The sequence below is a fragment of the Arachis hypogaea genome, chromosome 15 (assembly GCF_003086295.3).
Source record: "Arachis hypogaea cultivar Tifrunner chromosome 15, arahy.Tifrunner.gnm2.J5K5, whole genome shotgun sequence".
Taxonomy (NCBI): domain Eukaryota; kingdom Viridiplantae; phylum Streptophyta; class Magnoliopsida; order Fabales; family Fabaceae; genus Arachis; species Arachis hypogaea.
This window is the reverse complement of record NC_092050.1, coordinates 70,376,018-70,388,196: the sequence shown is the minus strand read 5'-3', so window position 1 is coordinate 70,388,196 and position 12,179 is coordinate 70,376,018. Positions and strand designations below refer to the sequence as shown.

The following is a 12,179-nucleotide window of genomic DNA, read 5'->3' as shown; positions in this document are numbered from 1 at the left end:
TTGTTATCTTAAAGCTTGGCTGGCCATCTGGCCATGTCTAACTTTGTTGGACCGAAGCTTTAGAATAACATTGCATACACCTTTGGATTCTCATTTATAATTCTATGCTAAAGCTTGGCTGGCCATTAGCCATGTTTAATTTCTTGGACAGGAGCTTTAGATCAACAAGGTATGAATCCTGGAATTCTTATTAAAAATTTTGAATTTTTTTAATTTCTTGTTCAAACATAATTTTCGAAAAATACAAAAAAAAAATCATAAAAACCAAAAATTTTATATTTCTTGTTTGAGTCTTATGTCAAATTTTAAGTTTGGTGTCAATTGCATCTTTTTAATTTTTCTTAAAATTTTTTAAAAATTCATGCATGTGTTGTTCTTCATGATCTTCAAGTTGTTCTTGATGATTTTCTTTGTTTAATCTTGTGATTTTCTTGTTTTGTGTCTTTCCTTGTTTTTCATATGCATTTTTGAATTATTAGTGTCTAAAGTTTAAAAATTTTTAAGTCTGGTGTCTTGCATGTGTTTCTTTCCTTAAAAATTTTCAAAAATATGTTCTTGATGTTCATCATGATCTTCAAAGTGTTCTTGGTGTTCATCTTGACATTCAAAGTGTTCTTGCATGCATTTATTGTTTTGATCTTAAATTTTTATGTCTTGTTTCATTTTTGCTGTTTAATGAAAAAAAAGGAGAAAAACAACAAAATGATATCTTTTTCTCTCTCCTCATTAAAAATTCAAAAATAAAAAAAAATATCTTTCCCTTATTTTTTTCATAAATTTTCAAAATTTTGAGTTGACTTGGTCAAAAGTTTTTAAAATTTAGTTGTTTCTTATTAGTCATGTCAAAATTTCAATTTAAAAACTTTATCTTTTCAAATCTTTTTCAAAAATAAAATCTTTTTCAATTTTTTCATATTTTCGAAAATTTTAAAATTGATTTTCAAAATATTTTTCTTATTTTTACTTCAAATTTTCGAAAATCATTACTAACATTTAATGTTTTGATTAAAAAATTTCAAGTTTATTACTTTCCTGTTAAGAAAAGTTCAATCTTTAAATTCTAGAATCATGTCTTTTAGTTTCTTGTTAGCCAAGTAATCAACTTTAATTTTAAAAATCAAATCTTTTTAATTTTCTTTTCAAATCTTTCTCAAAATGAATTTCAATCATATCTTTTTCAAAATCAATTTCAAAATCTTTTCTAACTTCTTATCTTTTCAAATTTGATTTTCAAATATTTTTCAATTAACTACTTGACTTTTTGTTTGTTCTACTATTTCTTATCTTTTTCAAAACCACCTAACTATTTTTCTCTCTCATCATTTTCGAAAATAATTAACACTTTTTTTCAAAAATATTATTAATTAACTAATTATTTTAAATTTTAATTTTATTTCATTTAATAAATTCGAATTCTAACCAATAATTAAAATAAAAACAAAAATATTTCTCTTTTCTCAAAATTAAGAATTCGAACCCTCTCCCTCTCTCTGTGTTCGAATTTTTCTGATTCTCTCTCTACTTCATTCTTCTCTTCTTCTACTCACACAAAGGAATTTCTATACTGTGACATAGAGGATTCCTCTTCTTTTTCTATTCTCTTCTTTTTCATTTGAGCAGGAACAAGGATAAAGATATTCTTGTTGAAGCTGATCCTGAACTTGAAAGGACTCTGAAGAGGAAGCTAAGGGAAGTTAAAGCATAACTCTCTGGAGAGAACCTTACAGAACTTTTCGAAAAAGAAGAAGACATGGCCAAACCCAACAACAATGGTGGAGATACAAGGAAGATACTTGGTGACTTCGTTGCACCATCTTCTGACTTCTATGGAAAAAGCATCTGAATTCCTGCAATTGGAGCAAACAACTTTGAGCTTAAGCCTCAATTAGTTTCTTTGATGCAGCAGAATTGCAAGTTTCATGGACTTTCATTGGAAGATCCTCATTAGTTCTTAGTTGAATTCTTGCAAATCTGTGACACTGTTAAGACCAATGGGGTTAATCCCGAGGTCTACAGACTTATGCTTTTCCCCTTTGCTGTAAGGGACAGAGCTAGGATATGGTTGGATTCACAACCTAAAGAAAGCCTGGACTCTTGGGAAAAGTTGGTCAATGCTTTCTTGGCAAAATTATTTCCACCTGAAAAGATGAGTGGTGCACGAAATTGTGATCTAAGGCAACGGTGCCAAAAACTCTGTACGCACGTCTTAATAAATCGTTTTTTTTTCATTCACAACTTCGATACAACTAACCAGCAAGTGCACTGGGTCGTCCAAATAATAAACCTTACGTGAGTAAGGGTCGATCCCACGGAGATTGTTGGTATGAAGCAAGCTATGGTCATCTTGTAGATCTCAGTCAAGCGGATATCAAATGGTTATGGAGTTTTCGAAAATAGATAAGAAATAAACAGAGAATAAAGATAGAAATACTTATGTATATCATTGGTGAGAATTTCAGATAAACGTATAGAGATGCTTTCGTCCCTCTGAACTTCTGCTTTCCTGCTGTCTTCATCCAATCAGTCCTACTCCTTTCCATGGCTGGCTTTATGTAAGGACATCACCATTGTCAATGGCTACTTTTCATCCTCCCTGTGAAAATGGTCCGATGCGCTGTCACTGCATGGCTAATCATCTGGAGGCATCACCGTGGTCAATGGCTGCATCCTATCCTCTTGTGAAAATGGTCCAAATGCTCTGTCACAGCACGGCTAATCATCTGAGGTTCTCGATCATACTGGAATAGGATTCACCCTCCTTTTGCGTCTGTCACTACGCCCAGCACTCGCGAGTTTGAAGTTCGTCACAGTCATTCAATCCCAGAATCCTACTCGGAATACCACAGACAAGGTTTAGACTTTCTGGACTCTCATGAATGCCGCCATCAATCTAGCTTATACCACGAAGATTCTGACTAAGAGATCCAAGAGATACTCATTCAATCGAAGGTAGAACGGAAGTGGTTGTCAGGCACGCGTTCATAGGGAATGATGATGATTGTCACATTCATCACATTCATGTTGAAGTGCGAATGAATATCTTAGAAGTGAAATAAGTTGAATTGAATATAAAACAGTAGTACTTTGCATTAAATCATGAGGAACAACAGAGCTCCACACCTTAATCTATGGAGTGTAGAAACTCTACCGTTGAAAAATACATAAGTGAATTTAGGGTAAGCATGGCCGAGTGGCCAGCCTCCCATGGAGGTCTAGAGATCTAAAAATGATCAAAAGATGATCCCCCAGATCATAAGATGTCTAATACAATAGTAAAAAGTCCTATTTATACTAAACTAGTTACTAGGGTTTACAGAAGTAAGTAATTGATGCATAAATCCACTTCCGGGGCCCACTTGGTGTGTGCTTGGGCTGAGCTTGAATGTTACACGTGCAGAGGCTCTTTCTGGAGTTGAACGCCAGGTTGTAACGTGTTTCTGGCGTTCAACTCTGGTTCGTGACGTGTTTCTGGCGTTTAACTCCAGACTGCAGCGTAGAACTGGTGTTCAACGCCCTTTTGTGTCATCTAAAATCGGCCAAAGTATGGACTATTATATATTGCTGGAAATCCCTGGATGTCTAGTTTCCAACGCAATTGGAAGCGCGCCATTTTGAGTTCTGTAGCTCCAGAAAATCCACTTTGAGTGCAGGGAGGTCAGAATCCAACAGCATCAGCAGTCCTTCTTCAACCTTTGAATCTGATTTTTGCTCAAGTCCCTCAATTTCAGCCAGAAAATACATGAAATCACAGAAAAACACACAAACTCATAGTAAAGTCCAGAAATGTAAATTTAACATAAAAACTAATGAAAACATCCCTAAAAGTAACTAGATCCTACTAAAAACATACTAAAAACAATGCCAAAAAGCCTATGAATTATCCGCTCATCACAACACCAAACTTAAATTGTTGCTTATCCCCAAGCAACTGAAAATCAAATAGGATAAAAAGAAGAGAATATACTATAAATTCCAAACTATCAATGAAACATAGCTCCAATCAGATGAGCGGGACTTGTAGCTTTTTGCCTTTTGAATAGTTTTGGCATCTCACTTTATCCATTGAGGTTCAGAATGATTGGCATCTATAGGAACTCAGAGTTCAGATAGTGTTATTGATTCTCCTAGTTCAATATGATGATTCTTGAACACAGCTACTTTATGAGTCTTGGTCGTGGCCCTAAGCACTTTGTTTTCCAGTATTACCACCGGATACATAAATGCCACAGACACATAATTGGGTGAACCTTTTCAGATTGTGACTCAGCTTTGCTAATGTCCTCAATTAGAGGTGTCCAGGGTTCCTAAGCACACTCTTCTTTTGCTTTGGACCTTAACTTTAACCGCTCAGTCTCAAGTTTTCACTTGACACCTTCACGCCACAAGCACATGGTTAGGGATAGCTTGTTTTAGCCGCTTAGGACAGGATTTTATTCCTTTAGGCCCTCCTATCCACTGATGCTCAAAGCGTTGGGATCCTTTTTATTTACCCTTGCCTTTTGGTTTTAAGGGCTATTGGCTTTTTGCTCTTGCCTTTTGGTTTTAAGAGCTTTGGCTTTTTCTGCTTGCTTTTTCTTTTTCTTTCTATTTTTTTCGCTATTTTTTTTCTTTTTTTTTTCTGCAAGCTTTGTTCTTTGCTGCTTTTTCTTGCTTCAAAAATCATTTTTATGATTTTTCAGATTATCAAATAACATGTCTCCTTGTCATCATTCTTTCAAGAGCCAACATATTTAACATTCTTAAACAACAACTTCAAAAGACATATGCACTGTTCAAGCATTCATTCAGAAAACAAAAAGTATTGTCACCACGTCAATATAATTAAACTAAGTTCAAAGATAAATTCGAAACTCATGTACTTCTTGTTCTTTTGAATTAAAACATTTTTTCATTTAAGAGAGGTGATGGATTCATAGGACATTCATAACTTTAAGACATAGTTACTAAATACTAATGATCATGTAATAAGACACAAACATGGATAAGCACTTAACATAAAGAAAATGAAAAACAGAGAATGTAAGAACAAGGAATGAATCCACCTTAGTGATGGTGGCATTTCCTTCTTGAGGAACCAATGATGTCCTTGAGCTCTTTTATGTCTCTTCCTTGTCTTTGTTGCTCCTCCCTCATTGCTTTTTGATCTTCTCTAAATTCATGAAGGATGATGGAGTGCTCCTGATGTTCCACCCTTAATTGTCCCATGTTGGAACTTAATTCTCCTAGGGAGGTGTTGATTTGCTCCCAATAGTTTTGTGGAGGAAAATGCATTTGAGGCATCTCCGGGATCTCATGGTTATGAGCTTCATGCGTTTCTTGAGCTCCATGAATGGGCTCTCTTGTTTGCTCCATCCTTTTCTTAGTGATGGGCTTCTCTTCCTCAATGGGAATGTCTCCTTCTATGTCAATCCCAGCCGAATTGCAAAGATGGCAAATAAGGTGAGGAAAAGCTAACCTTGCCATAGTGGAGGACTTGTTAGCCACCTTGTAGAGTTCTTGAGGTATAATCTCATGAACCTCCACCTCTTCTCCAATCATGATGCTATGGATCATGATGGCCCAGTCTATAGTAACTTCAGACCGGTTGCTAGTGGGAATGATTGAGCGTTGAATGAACTCGAACTATCCTCTAGCTACAGGCTTAAGGTCCAGTCTTCTCAGTTGAACCGGTTTGCCTTTTGAGTCAATCTTCCATTGAGCTCCTTCCACACATATGTCCATGAGGACTTAGTCCAACCTTTGATCAAAGTTGACTCTCCTTGTGTAGGGGCGTGCATTTTCTTCCATCATTGGCAAGTTGAACGCCAACCTTACATTTTCCGGACTAAAATCTAAGTAATTCCCCCGAACCATGGTGAGATAATTCTTTGGTTTCGGGTTCTTACTTTGATCATGGTTCCTTGTGATCCATGCATTAGCATAGAACTCTTGAACCATTAGAATTCCGACTTGTTAGATGGGGTTTGTTAGAACTTCCCAACCTCTTCTATGGATCTCATGTCGGATCTCCAGATACTCATTTCTCTTGAGTTTGAAAGGGACCTCGGGGATCACCTTCTTCTTGGCCACAACATCATAGAAGTGGTCTTGATGAGCTTTGGAGATGAATCTTTCCATCTCCCATGACTCGAAGGTGGAAGCTTTTGTCTTCCCTTTCCCTTTTCTAGAGGATTCTCCGGTCTTGGGTGCCATCAATGGTAATGGAAAAACAAAAAGCATATGCTTTTACCACACCAAACTTAGAATATTGCTCGCCCTCAAGCAAGAGAAGAAAGAATAGATAAAGAAGAAGAAGAAAATATGGAGGAGATAAGGGAGAGGTGTATTCGGCCAAGAAGAGAAGAGAGGGTTGTGTTGTGTGAAAATGAGGAAGAATGGAGGGCTTTATATAGGGAGGGGAGGGGGGTTAATTTCGGCCATATAGCGTGGGTTTGGGTGGGAAATTGATTTTGAATTTTGAAGGTAGGTGGAGTTTATGAGGTAGATTTATGGGGAAGAGTGGATGGATGTGAGTGGTGAAGTAGTGATAGGGAAGAGAGATTGAGGTGATTGGTGAAGAGTTTTGGGGAAGAGTGTTTATTGGGAAGAGAGGATGAACATTGAGAAGAGGGAAGAGAGTGAGTGGAGGTAGGTGGGGATCCTGTGGGGTCCACAGATGCTGAGTTGATCCTGTGGGGTCCACAGATCCTGAGGTGTCAAGGATTTGCATCCCTGCACGCATTAGGCATGTAAAATGCCTTTGCATGCAATTCTGGTGTTTAAACGCCGAACTGATGCTTGTTCTGGGCGTTCAACTCCCAGATGCAGCATATTTCTGGCGTTGAACGCCAGCCAGATGCTTGTTTCTGGCGTTCAGCGCCAGCTCTTCTTCACTATGCATTTCTGGCGTCTGGACGCCAGGATGCTACTTGTTTCTGGCATTCAACGCCAGATCCATGCTCTGTTCTGGCGTTGAACACCAGCCAGATGCTCCTTATTGGCGTTTAAACGCCAGTAAGATCCTCCTCCAGGGTGTGATTTTTCTTCTGCTGTTTTTGATTCTGTTTTTAATTTTTTGATTTATTTTGTGACTCCACATGATCATGAACCTATAAGGACATATAACTAATAAAAATATAATTAAATAAAAATTGGGTTGCCTCCCAACAAGCGCTTCTTTAATGTCAATAGCTTGACAGTGGGCTCTCATGGAGCCTCACAGATGTTCAGAGCATTGTTGAGACTCCCCAAGACCAAACTTAGAGTTTGGATATGGGAGTTCAACACCAAACTTAGAATTTGGTTGTGGCCTCCCAACACCAAACTTAGAGTTTGACTGTGGGGGCTCTGGTTTGACTCTGTTTTGAGAGAAGCTTACTGTGCCTCTTTTCCATGTTTACAGAAGGATGTCCTTGAGTTTTAAACTCAAGGGAGTCCTCATTCAATTGAAGGATTAGTTCACCTCTGTTAACATCAATCACAGCTCTTGCTGTGGCTAGGATGGGTCTTCCAAGGATGATGGATTCATCTTCATCCTTCCCAGTATCTAGGATTATGAAATCAGCAGGGATGTAAAGGCCTTCAACCTTTACTAATATGTCCTCTACATGTCCATAAGCCTGTTTTCTGGAATTATCTACCATCTCTAATGAGATTTTAGCAGCTTGTACCTCAAAGATTCCCAGTTTCAACATTACAGAGAGTGGCATGAGGTTTATTCCTGACCCCAGGTCACATAGAGCCTTCTCAAAGGTCATGGTGCCTATGGTACAAGGTATCAGGAACTTTCCAGGATCCTGTTTCTTCTGAGGCAATCTCAGTTGATCCAATGCATTTAGTTCATTGGTGAACAGGGGAGGTTCATCTCCCCAAGTCTCATTACCAAATAAATTGGCATTCAGCTTCATGATTGCACCAAGGAACATGGCAACTTGCTCTTCAGTAACATCTTCATTCTCTTCAGAAGAGGAGTACTCTTCAGAGCTCATGAATGGCATAAGGAGGTTCAATGGAATCTTTATGGTCTCTAGATGAACCTCAGATTCCTTTGGTTCCTCAAAGGGAAACTCCTTATTGATCACTGGACATCCCAGGAGGTCTTCCTCCTTGGGATTCACGTCCTCCCCTTCCTCTTTGGATTCAGCCATGATGGTTATATCAATGGCCTTGCACTCTCCTTTTGGATTTTCTTCTGTATTGCTTGGGAGAGTACTAGGAGGGATTTCAGTGATCCTTTTACTCAGCTGGCCCACTTGTGCCTCCAAATTTCTAATGGAAGACCTTGTTTCATTCATGAAACTCACAGTGGCCTTAGATAGATCAGAGACTAAGTTTGCTAAATTAGAGGTATTTTGTTCAGAGTTCTCTGTCTGTTGCTGAGTGGATGATGGAAAAGGCTTGCTATTGCTAAACCTGTTTCTTCTACCATTATTAAAGCCTTGTTGAGGCTTTTGTTGATCCTTCCATGAGAGATTTGGGTGATTTCTCCATGAGGGGTTATAGGTGTTTCCATAAGGTTCACCCATATAATTTACCTCTGCTATTGCAGGGTTCTCAGGATCATAAGCTTCTTCTTCAGAAGTTGCCTCTTGAGTACTGTTGGATGCAGCTTGCATTCCATTCAGACTCTGAGAAATCATATTGACTTGATGAGTCAATATTTTATTCTGGGCCAATATGGCATTCAGAGTATCAATTTCAAGAACTCCCTTCTTCTGAGGCATCCCATTACTCACAGGATTCCTCTCAGAAGTGTACATGAACTGGTTATTAGCAACCATGTCAATGAGTTCTTGAGCTTCTGCAGGCATTTTCTTTAGGTGAATGGATCCACCTGTAGAAGTATCCAATGACATCTTAGCTAATTCAGACAGACCATCATAGAATATATCCAGGATGGTCCATTCTGAAAGCATGTCAGAAGGACACTTTTTGGTCAGTTACTTGTATCTCTCCCAAGCTTCATAGAGAGATTCACCTTCTTTCTGTCTGAAGGTTTGAACATCCACTCTAAGCTTGCTCAACTTTTGAGGAGGAAAAAACTTGGCTAAGAAAGCCGTGACCAGCTTATCCCAAGAGTTCAGGCTATCTTTGGGTTGAGAGTCCAACCACACTCTAGCTCTGTCTCTTATAGCAAAAGGGAAAAGCATGAGCCTGTAGACTTCAGGATCTACTCCATTAGTCTTAGCAGTATCATAGATCTGCAAGAATTCAGTTAAGAACTAAAAAGGATCTTCAGATGGAAGTCCATGAAACTTGCAATTTTGTTGCATTAGAGAAACTAATTGAGGTTTAAGCTCAAAATTGTTTGCTCCAATGGTAGGGATGGAGATGCTTCTTCCATGTAAATTAGAATTAGGTGCAGTAAAGTCACCAAGCATCCTCCTTGCATTATTATTATTTTCGGCTGCCATCTCCTCTTCCTGTTCGAAAATTTCTAAAAGGTGCTTGCTGAATTGTTGTAATTTAGCTTCTCTTAGTTTCCTCTTCAGAGTCCTTTCAGGTTCTGGATCTGCTTCAACAAGAATGTTCTTGTCCTTGCTCCTGCTCATATGAAAAAGAGGGAACAGAAAAATAATAATAATAATAGGAATCCTTTTTGCCTAGGTATAGAGGTTCCCTTATGTGAGTAGAAGAAAAGAAGAAGAGAAAATCTGAACTCAGAGAGAGAGAGTTAGTTAGGTAGTTTTGAAAAAGATAAGAAACAAACAAAAAGTTAGTTATTTAGTTGAAACAAATTTTGAAAATCAATTTTTTGAAAAGATAAGAAGATAATAAGTTAGAAAAGATATTTTAAAATCAAATTTTTGAAAAAGATAAGATAAGAAGATATTTTTGAAAAGATATGATTGAAATTAGTTTTTTTGAAAAAGATTTGATTTTTAGAATCACAATTAATGACTTGATTCACAAGAAATCACAAGATATGATTCTAGAACTTAAAGTTTGAATCTTTCTTAGCAAGCAAGTAAAAAACTTGAAATTTTTGAATCAAAACATTAATTGATGATGTTATTTTCGAAAATTAGGAGATAAAGATAAGAAAAAGATTTTTTTGAAAAATATTTTAAAAATTTTCGAAAATAAATAAGAAAAGTGAAAAAGATATGATTTTTGAAAAAGATTTTAAAAAAAGATAAGATTTTTAAATTAAAAATTTGATTTGACTCATAAGAAACAACTAAGTTTTTAAAAAGTTTTGAAAAAGTCAATTCAAATTTTTGAAATTTATGAGTGAAAAAAGGGAAAGATATTTTTTTTATTTTTGAATTTTTAATTATGAAAGAGAAAAACATGAAAATGATGCAATGCATGAAAATTTTGGATCAAAATAATGAATGCATGCAAGAATGCTATGAATGTCAAGATGAACACCAAGAACACTTTGAAGATCATGATGAACATCAAGAACATATTTTTGAAAAATTTTCAATGCAAAGAAAACATGCAAGACACCAAACTTAGAAATTTTTCATGTATAGACACTATGAATGCAAGAATACATATGAAAAATAAGAAAAGACACAAAACAAGAAAATATGAAGATCAAACAAGAAGACTGGCCAAGAACAACTTGAAGATCATGATGAATGCAATGCATGAATGCATGAATTTTCGAAAAATGCAAAGTATTTTTAGAAAAAATGCAATTGACACCAAACTTGAAAGTGACTCAAGACTCAAACAAGAAATACAAAATATTTTTTATTTTTATGATTTTATGATTTTTTTTTGGTATTTTTCGAAATTTATTTGTGAAAAAGAAAAAAATAAGGATTCCAAAATTTTTAATATAAATTCCAGGAATCTTGCATTCCTAGTCTAAAGCTCCAATCTGAGGGTTAGACATGGCTTAATAGCCAGTCAAGCTTTAGCATGTAAATCAGGTGGATCAGGAACAGCAGCAGGTGGATTAGCAACAACTAGCTTGCTCTTGATAATGTTGGGTTGGAAGCCCCAGTCCAAATGAATTTAGACATGGCTTTACAGCCAGTCAGGATTCAACATGCCTCATGAAACACTAGAATTCATTCTTAAAAATTCTGAAGAACATAATAAAAATTTTTGAAAATAAAACAAAAAGAAAATTACCTAATCTGAGCAACAAGATGAACTGTCAGTTGTCCAAACTCAAACAATCCCCGGCAACGGCGCCAAAAACTCTGTACGCACGTCTTAATAAATCATTTTTTTTTCATTCACAACTTCGATACAACTAACCAGCAAGTGCACTGGGTTGTCCAAGTAATAAACCTTACGTGAGTAAGGGTCGATCCCACGGAGATTGTTGGTATGAAGCAAGCTATGGTCATCTTGTAGATCTTAGTCAGGCGGATATCAAATGGTTATGGAGTTTTCGAAAATAGATAAGAAATAAACAGAGAATAAAGATAGAAATACTTATGTATATCATTGGTGAGAATTTTAGATAAACGTATAGAGATGCTTTCGTCCCTCTGAACTTCTACTTTCCTGCTGTCTTCATCCAATTAGTCCTACTCCTTTCCATGGCTGGCTTTATGTAAGGACATCACCATTGTCAATGGCTACTTTTCATCCTCTCTGTGAAAATGGTCCGATGCGCTGTCACTACATGGCTAATCATCTGGAGGCATCACCGTGGTCAATGGCTGCATCCTATCCTCTTGTGAAAATGGTCCAAATGCTCTACAGCACGGCTAATCATCTGAGGTTCTCGATCATACTGGAATAGGATTCACCCTCCTTTTGCGTCTGTCACTACGCCCAGCACTCGCGAGTTTGAAGTTCGTCACAGTCATTCAATCCCAGAATCCTACCCGGAATACCACAGACAAGGTTTAGACTTTCCGGACTCTCATGGATGCCGCCATCAATCTAGCTTATACCACGAAGATTCTGACTAAGAGATCCAAGAGATACTCATTCAATCGAAGGTAGAACGGAAGAAGTTGTCAGGCACGCGTTCATAGGGAATGATGATGATTGTCACGTTCATCACATTCATGTTGAAGTGCGAATGAATATCTTAGAAGCGAAATAAGTTGAATTGAATATAAAACAGTAGTACTTTGCATTAAATAATGAGGAACAGCAAAACTCCACACCTTAATCTATGGAGTGCAGAAACTCTACCGTTGAAAAATACATAAGTGAATTCAAGGTTAAAATGGCCGAGTGGCCAGCCTCCCATGGAGGTCTAGAGATCTAAAAATGATCAA

At 36.9% G+C, this 12,179-nt stretch overlaps 1 non-coding gene across 1 annotated transcript; it reads left to right on the top strand.

Moving 5' to 3' along the window:
- The first annotated feature begins 8,888 nt into the window (after positions 1-8,888).
- On the top strand, positions 8,889-8,996 carry LOC112753124 (small nucleolar RNA R71). Its single transcript, XR_003177522.1, has one exon. It is a non-coding gene; the product is annotated as a small nucleolar RNA R71 (small nucleolar RNA).
- Positions 8,997-12,179: the final 3,183 nt, after the last annotated feature.